The 12481-nt window shown below is 44.9% G+C and overlaps 1 long non-coding RNA gene across 1 annotated transcript; it reads left to right on the forward strand.

The window, feature by feature from the left end:
- Nucleotides 1-9895: 9895 nt before the first annotated feature.
- On the forward strand, nucleotides 9896-11624 carry LOC123133231 (uncharacterized). Its single transcript, XR_006465197.1, has 2 exons — nucleotides 9896-10252; nucleotides 10561-11624. It is a non-coding gene; the product is annotated as an uncharacterized lncRNA (long non-coding RNA).
- The last annotated feature ends 857 nt before the right edge of the window (nucleotides 11625-12481 follow it).

Genomic DNA, 12481 nt, shown 5'->3' on the forward strand with positions numbered 1-12481 from the left:
CAGCGCGGTGGCTTGCTCGCACGCGCCGCGCTCAGGCCAGCCATCTGGCTCGAGCGAAGGCCAGCGCGGTGGCTTGCTCGCTTGTGAGTCACGCTCGGGCCAGCCTGCCAACCCGTGCGGAGGCCAGCGCGGCGTCCGGCCCGTCCGGCAGAGCGGCGGCCAACTCGCTCATCACCGGCGCCACCGACGAACACGCATCAGTACTGTTTGAAGTAATGTTTAGGAAAAATAATGATTTGAGGGGGAATAAGAGGATAGAAGGTCAGATGTGGGTCCCTCGTGTCAACGGTCAAACAAAATGTGTTGGTTTAAGCTGCCTCGTCAGCACGGACATGTGGGCCAACCCAGTCATAAATGGGTTTAAACGAACCTAATCGGTAGGAGTACTAGGTAGTATAGAAGTTTTTGGCGTGGATTAAGAAATTTTGGGTATTTTTTGCTATTTTTTGTACAATAGATTCTTCCTAGGGCTGGTTGAAAGTGGTAGTTTTTTGTTAAATACTCTACATATTGTAAGTAGGAGTGAAAGTTAAGCTTTGGAAGCCAATAAGCAAGGCTAGTTACATAGTGCATATGTGTACATGATTGAAAGTAAATATCAACCATGAGTGACTAATATCTTGATGGAAAACTCGAAACTATGAAATACTAGAAAAAAATACATGGCTGGAAATACTAGCAATGTTCATGTCCGTTGCAACGAATCATAATTAGAATAATACTTATTCACAAACTTGGTACAAAATACTCTAATTTTGATATACATATGTATATCATGTTTCAATTATAATATATTCCTTGGGCTGTTTTGGTGAGATCAGGGAGGGATGTAGTTGGTTCTAAGATACTAATTATGGGTTTTTCTGCAAATTGGTAGACAAGTGGGATGTTGGTGAGAAAAGGCAACAACTTACCTCACAATCGTTAGATGTAGATCTAATGGTCAGAAACGACAGATGGCAGACACACCAGCATCACCAACTTAGTCTTGTGTAGGAGTACTAGCAAGATCCGTGCATTAACGGAACATTAAGATGCATTTTTTTATAAAAACACTTGTTGTGATTGACCCTTGCGGGAGTAATCCCATGTGTAAAAACTAATAATATCTCGAGAAATATGAGATAAGGTGAAAAGGAGTTGCGTGTGGTGGTGGTTGGTGGTCGGACTGAGTGGAGGCATGGGGATTGACGACGCCGGCAGCGGCCACTAGGCCAGTTTGTTCCAGAGGCTTCCTTTCTTAATTGCTCAACAATGAGGTTTGTTGGAGATAAGGATGAACGAGGAAAGGCCTTGTCTGCAAATGTGGAGAGGGGTGCGGGTATCTTTTAGTTTAATTCCCATCCGTCAGATATAGATCAGACGGTCTATATTGCAAGATGGCACACGTACCATCATCACCAACTCGGTTTTTTATAAAAGAAGAAATATAAGTATGGAGATACAAACGTATTATCGATACTTGCTTCCGTAAACTAGCATCTACATTCTATTCAACGCCTCGGCATGTGGGGCCTTAGCACAATGACTTCTCGACTATGAAAAACAAAGATTTTCCCATCGCCAACAAGGAGGGGGTGACGGCGGTGCGCTTTTTGGCTTGCTCTAGTCCTACTAGGTGGTCTAAGCACGTTTAGATTTATTCTTTTTCACGTCTCGTGTTCGCCGTACTTCCATGACTGTAGATTAGTAGACGGTAAGTTATTCATGGGGAAACCCTTGTTGAGTGTGTTTGCGAGAGAGAGAGAGAGAGAGAGAGAGAGAGAGAGAGAGAGAGAGTGCGTGTGCGATATGTTAGAGATTGAGGCAATGATAACAGATTCTTTGTGTCTATGTGTGTGGAGGATAGGGAGAGACATGTACATGGGGCTTTGTGTTGTGTAACGTGGAGACACATATACATAATTAGAGAGTGAGTGTGTGAGATACACATGCGAACATGGGGAGAGATGAGGATCCAGATAAATGGGTGTTTGTGCGTGTCTGTGTGTGTTTGTGCACGCGTTTGTGTGTGACAGGGAGAGAGTGTATGTGGAGTAGAGAGACCACTGATGATGTAAACCTAGTATAAGGGAACGGGGAATGGTGTGACATGTGTAGTAGCGAGATAGCATGGGTGCGGGCGGGGGGAGAAGACTATTTGGAAGATACATCGAGTGTGTGTGTGGGAGAGGGGTGTGAGAGCGAGAGAAAGAGAGAGCTAGTGACGAGAGAGAGAGAGAGAGAGAGAGAGAGAGAGAGAGAGGAAGAGAGGGTGCGAGAGGGGTCATTTGTGTCCATAAATGGCGTATAGATAGGGAGACAATGTTGATGTTGTCCGAAATTGGCCTATGAACGGAGACGCAGGGGAAGCGAGTCATCGTGTGTGTGATAGGGACTTCATGAGAGATCTAGAATAGATGGTGTAGAGAACAATGTGCGAAATCAAGAACGATTATACATTAGGGAGCTATGCAAAGAGTCACAACATATATGTATACAGGGAAGGAGTTGGGGCGGGTCCGCATGTGGGAGAGATAGAAGAGGAGAGTGGTGCACAAGGATACAAAGTGTGCTTGTTTGCCGTGGGGGTGGTGTGTGAGGTGAGTGCGCGAGAACCACATAACTAGGGAGATAGACGTTTGGGGGCGACGTTTTATGTGTATGGGAAATATACACTCTACATAGTGCGTGTGCTTGGGTAAGAGAGATAGGGGAGACCTAGAGAGCAAGGGAAGAGATGTGTGCATGCCCGGGAGACAAAGTGATAGAGACCTATGTTGGGATCCGGACATTACAACAGAGTGGGGTGTTAATGTGCTCGTGTGTTGGTGTCTGGGGGAGAGAACGACTTCTCTATGTGTGTGTGTGTGTGGTGGTGGTGGTGGGGGGTGACTTCATATAAAGAGTGAGGTGTCTATATTTGAGGGACTTTAGCGTAATTGAGATATTGTGCACTCATGGTTGATGAATTTGTTTCACAGTTTGTACTATGAGATAACGATACTTTTGAACATGCGTGATATACCTTGATGTACCAGAATTACACACCTAAGATTGGAATTTTGGAATTTGACTCCATCATGAGCTTTTGTAATTCATTTAAACGGAGGTACATTTTTTAAGCCGGAATTTCGTGATTTCAAATTCATATATCAAACCTAGAGATATACACATACGGGCATGTTTAAACTTTATAATCATTCACTTTATTCATACACATACACATTTTTTTGTTTTTGTCATCATATTTAGGATAAACACATTTGGAATTTCATTTGAATTGGACCGTATGATGGTATTTGCTTGTAGTAGCTCAATGATCCATATTCGAATTGAATGGACAATCTAAGTTTCGAGTTGGAGACATTGATTTTCAAAACTTGCACTTTTTTTGCGTGCAAAACAAACAAATTGTCGGCCATGATATCATAGTCGGCCGTATGAGAGCAGAATACTTATAATTTTAGGCGCCAAAAGCTTTCAAACTTCCCGCTCACATCGAAATATCACGCGCCCAAAAGTTTAGCCCTGCGATATTCCTGTTTTACCCCTGCCACATGAACGGAAAAGGGCTGCTTTGGTAACTCCATTGTTTTCCCCTCTTTGCCCCCACATTCTTCCCCAGAGCCCCTCCCCTTCCCCTCCCCGATCCCCCCAACCACGGCAAGCCGCCGAATCTAGTCCTCCACCGCAGCGGTGGATCTCACACCCCGCCGGATCTACCTTCCGCACCTTGGAACCCCCAACTGCCAACTCACCACTTCACCGGAGCCGCTTCAGCGACTGGCTTGTCCACCGTTCCAGATCTCCTTGACCGCCATCATGGTCCACCGCACCAGATCTTCTTAACCGGCGCCCTCGTCCACCACGGCGTAGGCCCTTCACTGACTCCCTCGTCCGCCCCTTTGCTGGCCCTTCATACAAGCCCTCGTCCTCGGCAACAGATCCGCCTCACCGAAAGCACTGTACAACGCGCCCGCCGAAGCCTTCGTCCAATGCACCGGACCCGCTCCACGGACGCCATATTCAACTCCACCGGCCCTGCTTTACCCACGCCGCAGCCTCATCAGGTTATTTCGATTTGTACTCCTTCGGTTTTTCTCTTTATCGTGCAACTTTTCACTTACCACAGATGAGCTTTCTTGTATGTTGATAGGTGCCGCAACCGTAGCACAGGAGCCGCTTCAGCGACGGCGACAGCCGGCCCAAACTCAACCACAACACGAGCACCATCGACGATCCTTGGCTATCAAGTATGACAACGATACCCATACGCCGCCGAGAATCAGGTACTATCATCCAACGGCCGGCGCCTACATTCACTTTCCTAGCATAAGCACCGCACCTTTGAATTTCTTCAGGGCATCATTCTGTTTTTCATGAGACGCGTTATTTTGCTTGCACCTGTAGGGCCATACTTCTAGCAGTGAACATGTTACATGTGCTAAATTACATACCAGTGCACATCTATATCTATATCTGTACTACTATATAGTGTACCAGTTTTGAGATGGATCCAGAGCATCAATCATAACCGTTGGTCTCCAAAATCCAAGGGCTAAGATCAGCCGGATTCGCCATGAACAGTAGACTGTTGTTGCCTCTGTTGTGTTCTAGAATATTCACGTGGCCCTTCCATGAAAAAAAAGGCCCATATGCGATGCCTCATGGGCTATATTACTGCCTGAGCACATGACGACTTGAGCCCAGATAAGAAGGTTTGGGAGGAGAATGGGAAGAAAAAAATAATAGAGTAACATACAGTTTTTTAATGAACCTCCAGTATTTTAGATGTGAATGTACAGTTTTTTGTGTGAATATTAAAAACAATTGTGTGTGGAATTCCATTTAGCAAAATCACTCCATTATACTTTTTTCAAGTCACACTCCAAAATCACGCCATTCTTTTAAGACGTGCATTGCATGTGCATACATACTAGTATAGTTAATATGCTTTAGTTTTGTTCTGATGCCACCTGTTGGTTCCATCAGACTGGTTAATGTTCTCTACGCTTAATTACACATCAGCAAACTAGCATGTGGTTCCGCTGCTTTTTGTTCGTTTTACCCTACATTTTCTGATGCTAGCTATTACATCACTGCTCGAGCCTCTGTTCATTACTTGTTTGTGTGTTCTTGATCTTCCCAAGTTGCATGCCTAATTTGATGCTTCTATTAATTATGGAGCTGCCAACCCCATCAAGCAAAATATTTGTTCTTTTGGGGCCGGCACCTCGAACAAGCATAAAAATATAGGGAAGCAGATATATTATCGTGTATGCACACACCCTTCTTTCATTAGTTTTGATGAACCATTGATGATCAATTTGAAACAGTGCATGCAATTAAAATTAATTTTACCTAAATAGATGGTGCAGAATAAACTGCAACAACTAGATTTGCAACCACGGGATGCTGACAATATTTTCAAAGAACATTGCAACGGCAGCTAGGCTTCACAGCATCATATGGTAAGCCAATGTGTTTTAGTACATTTGAAATGTAATGCGAGTGGGCTGCTTTCTTGGCTTGTGCCCTCAACGTGTAATCCTACCGAATTACAAATAGTTCAGTTGTCTACTTTGCTGTATTGCTTGATTCGAATGCTTATTTGTTGTTACGCTATACCTGAGTTGGCCAATATGTCAGCAGTGCCTGGTGTACTATCGTAAAGAAATGCATGCCTATTTCATTTGAGTCCTTAACTTTTCCTCTCAACTTCATCACAAGACTGTCTTCGTAGTTTATATGAGGCCACACTGTTAAGTGATTTCTTAGATTATTTCAACTGCTTAGATGCCTTGGCAACTTAAATACTGCGGTTGTACACTTCCTTTCAACTAGGGATGCCCACTAGGTCCCGTATAATCCCGATTAAAGTCCACTAGTGGTATGATAGTTCAGAAGAGTTTTTGTTTTTTGAGGAAAATGAACTAGGGAGGTAGCAAAAACTAACTAGATGGGACTGGCGGATGTCGTTTATTTGCCACTTACATCCCTAGTTTCATCTTATCATTTTAATTTCTTTTCGGCTGATGCTGCTTCGAACCATTCAAATATAGTTTGCCATGCTCAGCAATAATTCATCCATCGTTTACCATGTAAGCTTACTGCCTGGATCATACGATAACTATCTCTTACTCATGTCCAGCGGAAACCTTTCAGGATTCCGTTCACAGTAGGACATAATGTACAACCCCGGAATCTATTTGTGGAAGCAGTGTGCCATCCATGTTATCAGATGGTAGCAGTTCAGAGGCAACACCGCCGGAGAGCAGTCTGAGCACAGATATTATAGTGCTTGAGGCTCTACTAGAGGCAGAAAGAGATGGTGTGGCTGCCATGAATGAGGTAATCTTTATCTTGAGGCTGGAAATTACGGAATTAGCGGCACGCATTATGCAAGCAACCCAAGAATTGGAGGAAGTAAGAATGTTGCATTTGAAGACGGAGGAGGTCTTGCTGTTTTTGCTATCTGAAGCCCAAGGTAATCCCTATTCTTCTTTAGATACTAGTTGAAATTGTCATTAGATTATTGTACTTGCATGTTGTGTCATGTCTCTGAATGGATTATGTTGCAAGACCCCCTATGTTGTCCGGAATTCCATGTTGTCCATGTGTTATAATGATCCGAATTTTTAAGGCGAGGTAATCTTTAGTACTTGTATGGTTGACATAAGGTGAACCGTTTTTCGTGTCAGCATATTGTATTGGATGAAATAGCTGTTTGAATCAGAGTGTATCCAACCTACTGAATTCGAAGATCACGGCATTTCTAAATCATAATCATATATAAAGGTGGAATAAATCTTTGTTGTGGTGTTGAAGAAATAAATAACAAAACGTATAATTATCTGTGGATATTCGTAATCGAATACAAATTGGGTTTGAATTTAGTTTGCCAGGTACCAGGGCAAACGTGAATGCTAATTCTCTCAAGTTTTGAACGAAGCGGCTAAACACCCACTATAATTTGTGGGCTGCCCGAAGCAAGTGTTTGCGAGATGGAAATTACTGTCTACCCCTGACACTGAGTACACCCTTATTGACCGGATTTACACTGTTGTCGATAGGGATAGACTAGTAACTTCAATCAGACGTGACACGACGGCCTCTGAGCCCATTCAGACACGTTGGGCACCAAATGTGGGCGGCAAAACACATTTGATTCAAGCTCGTCCGAAAGATATGTGTCTCTTCCTCCATTTCCTCATTCATACACGGTGGGTGGCAAAACAAACTCTCCTCGTCCGAAATCGATGTAGGCTAATATTTTAAATAGGGGCAGATGTGCCCACGCACCGGCATGTTGACACGGAATTTGGCCCAAATAAATACAGTGGGATAGGATATCTATATCGAAATACAATAAATTCAAATTATAAAATTGAAAAAATCGCGAATTGCCAAACAGTCAGAGAAAATGACTGATGAGTTGCGGTCGCGTCCACACAAAATAGCAAAAAAAAGGTAAATAAATAAAAGAGACCCAATATTTGCAAAATGTGTTAACCCGAGTAAAGTTATAATTAGCGGGATACAAGGCTCGCACGCAAGCATGCTGGCGGTGGCGGCGGGTTTCCCATGCCAACGTAAAATTGTCATGAGCCGGACTAATGTTTTCAAAAATATCGAGTATATGATAAATGTTTGGCCTTATTCATGCTAGGTATGTACCTCACTCTCCCACCTCACTTAGCTAGCGTTGACGGTGATCCATCCAGCATAGCCATGCTGACGATCTTGTGGAGCGACTCATTGCCGTGGGTGCAGGTTATGTCACCATGGACTTCATCCTGGTCACCCATCGTCGCCGCACATGCAACTTTGGGGGATGAATGCTTTGCCAATAATCGGAGACTGTGCGGTGCTGTGCTTGCAAGAACGTTTATTCCATGGAGGTAGGGCTGATCCTATATGTCCTTTGTAAATAAAGCCAACCACAAATCCATGCTAGGCATGTACCTCACTCTCCTATCTCACTTAGTTAGCGTTGACGGTGATCTTAACGACGTTGGCGAATGACTCATTGCCATGGTTGCAGTTTACATCGACATGGACTTCAGCATCGTCAGCCATCCTTGCTACCTATACTTGAATAATATCCTAGTACATGCACACCGATAAAATCCGATTGCATCCAGTAGTTGGAGAAGCGTACGGTTGGAACAGGAGCGCCAGACAAGAGCCATAGGGGTAGCTCCAGTGATGCGATGTTTTTCCACCAAAGACATTGGGAAGGTTGCCGTGGTCGACAAAGTCATTCCCAAAGCGGAACATGTTGGACCACTGCAGTTTTGGAGCATAAATGCCTTGTCCATAAGGGAAGATACAAACGGGTGACTGGGCTGTGGCTTGCTCTCTAATAATATATGATCAGAGTGGCTACATGCTCTTGGTTTCCTCTAATATCCGAGTGAACCCAACGGAAATCGAGAGTAATTTCTAGCTATTGAGATTGAGTAATGACATCTCCTATATAGTCTGAATCAACTGCCTGGAAGCTGTAGCTTATATATAGATGGTGAGATGGATCATGCATGCTAAGCCCCTTCACAATTTTATTGTTAAGCCGGTACATAGCATCAGTGTGACCATATATGCATGCATCCTGCATGTGCGGCTTGAAAAGAAATGCTGAATTACAGTTTACAGGCTTGTAGCGGTCACATGATCATGCTCATAAAAAATAGTGGATTTCAAAACGGATCTAGGAGTTTGATGCTCATAAACAAATAGTGCAGAATTTGTGTGAAAGAACACAGGTACACAAAAGTCAAACCACGCTTGCAAATTATCAGGTCTTCACCTTTTAGCTCCATGATTTTTTTTCGAGACTATGAGAATTTGTGTACCGTATTTTCTGTAGAAGATATAAATATAGTTAAAAGACTCCGATGACACTGCAAACAGTGCTTCCGGTAAACTCCCACACTAACACCGAGAGCAATGCTACATCTACGAAGGGGTTTTACGTACCTTACGTATGGGATGATTTGGCAGTCTTTAATTGGGCTTTAGTGGGGGCTGGGGCCCACCCTGAAAATTAGGGGGAGATGTTTAGGCCCTGTTTGGTTCATAAGTCCTAGGACTTTTTTTTAGTCCCAACTTATAAGTCTCAAGTCCCTACAAAGTCCCTACCTGTTTGGTTCCTGAGATTTATAAGTTCGTAGGAAGACCATATTGCAACTATAAGTCCCTATAAGACTTTCCTTGAGAGTCTTATTTCATAAAACTCAAATGCCCACTTTAAATTCCTATAAGTCCCTCCTGTTTAGTTTAGATGGGACTTATAGAGACTTTTTTAAGTCCCTAAACCAATAAGTCCCTAGAAACAAACACCCTCTTAGTTAGAGGTTAAGGAAGTTTACGTAGGTTACATAACAACCTTACGTAAGTATAGCATTTTCCCTGACACCAACATTACAAAGCTTATACTGTCAGGAAACCTTCGAAACACACAACATCAGCACTCTTCCATTGCTTAACTCCTCTAATATTCTTAATAATATACTAAACCTAGCTAGGTTTAAATTACCCTGTTTTTTGACTTTTTTCAATCAGTGAAAATCCAACCAATCAGAGACTGCCACGTTATATAGTGAGGGATCTGGCTGTGTACGTTCTGGGTGTACCCAACGATTTTATAAGAGATTTGGTCTTTGCAGCGTTGCAGGGATGCATGTCTTTCATTTGACCGCGTCTACCGCTTCAGACGTTTGCATGCGGTTGTGATTTTCTTTCTCGCATGGGTGGTGTCAGTTTGTGTGTGCCCGTCGTTTTGTGTATGTGACGGGCAGGTGCATGCATGCACTTGCAGATGCCAATTTTGATGTGACCACGTCCCACCACTTCCTTTTGTTCCGCCGCGTGTTCTATCTCCAGAATCCTCTCGTCCAATCCACACCAATGGTTCTCGAGAAAACTCATCCACACGCCGCTCCACCGCTCTACATATACTTATAAAAGGCTCCATCTCCGCCTCGCTTTCTCCCCTACCCGAAAATTGCTTCACGGCAACCCTCCTTTCCATGGTGCATCAGTGCCTTGTTGCTGTATGATTAATTGGCTGTCGATGTCGCGGTCGCTTTGAGATGGATGCTGCGCCGTGCTGGACGCCTGCGGGGGTGAGCCGCTGCCAGGCCGAATGCCATCGACGTCGTGCCGCTGGAGGGCATCGTGGCTGCGCTCGCCTGCAGGGCCACAGGTAGCCAGGCCAGACGGCGCCGCTGTGTTGGTATGCAGCAGCGGCACCGTGCTGTCTGCCTAGGTATTCGTTCTCTTCCTCCATCATTTATGCCTTGCTCTACTCTTAGGTAGGTCTGTATTAGGCAGTGTTTCTTCTATGAAGAACTGTGTACTGGTGATAATAGTGTGAGACTGTTATTTACCCGTTACTTTTTTTGTGCGCTGGTTGGTGTGTGTGCGATCTTAAGTGCAGAGCGTTTGTCATTCACTGTAAAAAAAATTGGGTGCATTTAGAGTGTCTGAGTTTCTTTTAGGTTCTGCTCATTTCTTTCCTAGATAATAATGATAACTAGATGACTCTGCTACATTCATACTCGATTTTCTGGCTAGGTGTTGTCTTCCTCGACTTCCGTCGCTCCGGGTCTGCATCTAGCGCCGCGTTTTCGACCTCTCCGACTAAGCCACACGGTTGCCACCCACATGCACCGCTCAGGCACTCCCAGTCCAGCCTCGGTGGTTAACCGGCTGCTCTGCGGTTCCCCCATTGAGGGAGGGGGTTAACTTTGTTTGATTCTATTTTCTCTGGTTCACCCTCACGGCTGCGCTTCTTTCTCTGTCGCGGCAAGAGTCGCCGTTCAGGGACGTTACATGGATCTGGGTGCCAGAGCAGGTCGGGGCATGGAGGCCTGTGATCAATAATGCTAAACATAGGAAGGTTTACATGCTTTTACACGCTGACTATGGTTTTTTTAAACAAACTAACCTCCTGATTTTCATGGGGTGGGGCCCCTTCTCCCGTTTAATCTTCAATCAAAACCCACCTTTATGTAAAAACATATAGCCTTTCGTATATGTAGCATTACCCGGCCTGTGATGGACATCGTGCATGCAAAGGGCGGGCAGCAGCCAGTAGGTTAGCCCGCTTCGACGGCTGACATCGACGAGGAGGCAGGGCTCCGAGGAGATGTCCAACGTCATTGACAGGTTCGGACGTGCCGACTAGAGCGTCGTCGAAGCCCGTACGTGCAAGCACGTGCGCACGAAAATGCTGCTTCGGTCAGTATTCTGGCCTTTGCTGCACTCACGCCTTGCCATGGCAGTCCTTGACGGTGTGAAGATTCTTGGTGCCAAAGGCTACTTCCTGGATGATGAACACGATCGCAAAGAAGCCAGGCGGCCGGTGGAGGTTCGCAGGTGATGGATGCCGGCTGGTGCATGCGTCCAGGACGTGGTCACCAGGTGGGCATGCGGCTGCAGCAGTATAGTTCACGACTGAGCCCTCCAAATGAGCACGCGCTGGTGCTACGCGTCGTGAGCCTTCTCAACGGCCACGGCGTGATCTTTTTTTTTTTTTTGAGGGGAAAGATCGCCGCTTTATTAACTAAGTGTAGCTCGGAATGTCATCCGAAATTACATCCAAGATGCAGTCTGGGGGAACCCCCAACCAAACCTTACACAATTCATCCCCTACCCCTACTCTTGCTAATTTATGCGCGGCAACATTACCCGTGCGTCTAACCCACGTCACTTTGTACTGATCCTTCGTCTCCAGCATGTGTTTGATTTCCTGAATCCATGGTCCCAGTCCCGAATAATTGATGCCCTTCTGGTTGATCATTTGCACCACCGGCAAACAATCCAGCTCCAAATGGACGTTCTGTACATTGATCTCCTCTGCAACCTGCAGCGCTCTTCTACACGCCAAAATCTCCGCTGCTTCAGGCTCCAGAATGTGTGGAAAAAGATGGCACACTCCGGCCAGAAATGCCCCATTATGGTCCCGAAGCACAGCTCCACCGCCAACCTTACTCCCTCCTTTATGCACTGCACCATCTGAATTAATCTTCACCCATCCAACTTCAGGTGCTTCCAAGGTTTTGGTTACCGAATGAGGTAATTTTACCGAGGGGGACTGATAAATGTGGTTACCACGGTTACCGAGAAATATTTCGAGCGAATTTTATAGTTGAATTTTGAATTCAAATAAGAAAATGAACGAATATTCAAACCAGAGACCTCTCAAAACAGGAACTAGGTTGCTACCAACATGCCATAACCAATTTTCATTGCATTAATTAGACCCTACATACCTTACTGTAAATCGAGTGTTTAAATTCAAAAATTTCAAAAAAATGGTATTTTTTGCTCGGTATGACGATTTACCGAGGGGCACGAAAATACGTGGTAACCATGGGAAATCTTGAAATTTCGACTGGTAACCAAAACCTTGGGTGCTTCCCACTTTTGTGGCAGATCCGTCCTTTCTGGCCTCTCCCTGATTTGATGCACGCTGTTCCATTCCGCCATGTGA

The sequence above is a fragment of the Triticum aestivum genome, chromosome 6B (genome assembly GCF_018294505.1).
Source record: "Triticum aestivum cultivar Chinese Spring chromosome 6B, IWGSC CS RefSeq v2.1, whole genome shotgun sequence".
In the NCBI taxonomy this organism is placed as follows: domain Eukaryota; kingdom Viridiplantae; phylum Streptophyta; class Magnoliopsida; order Poales; family Poaceae; genus Triticum; species Triticum aestivum.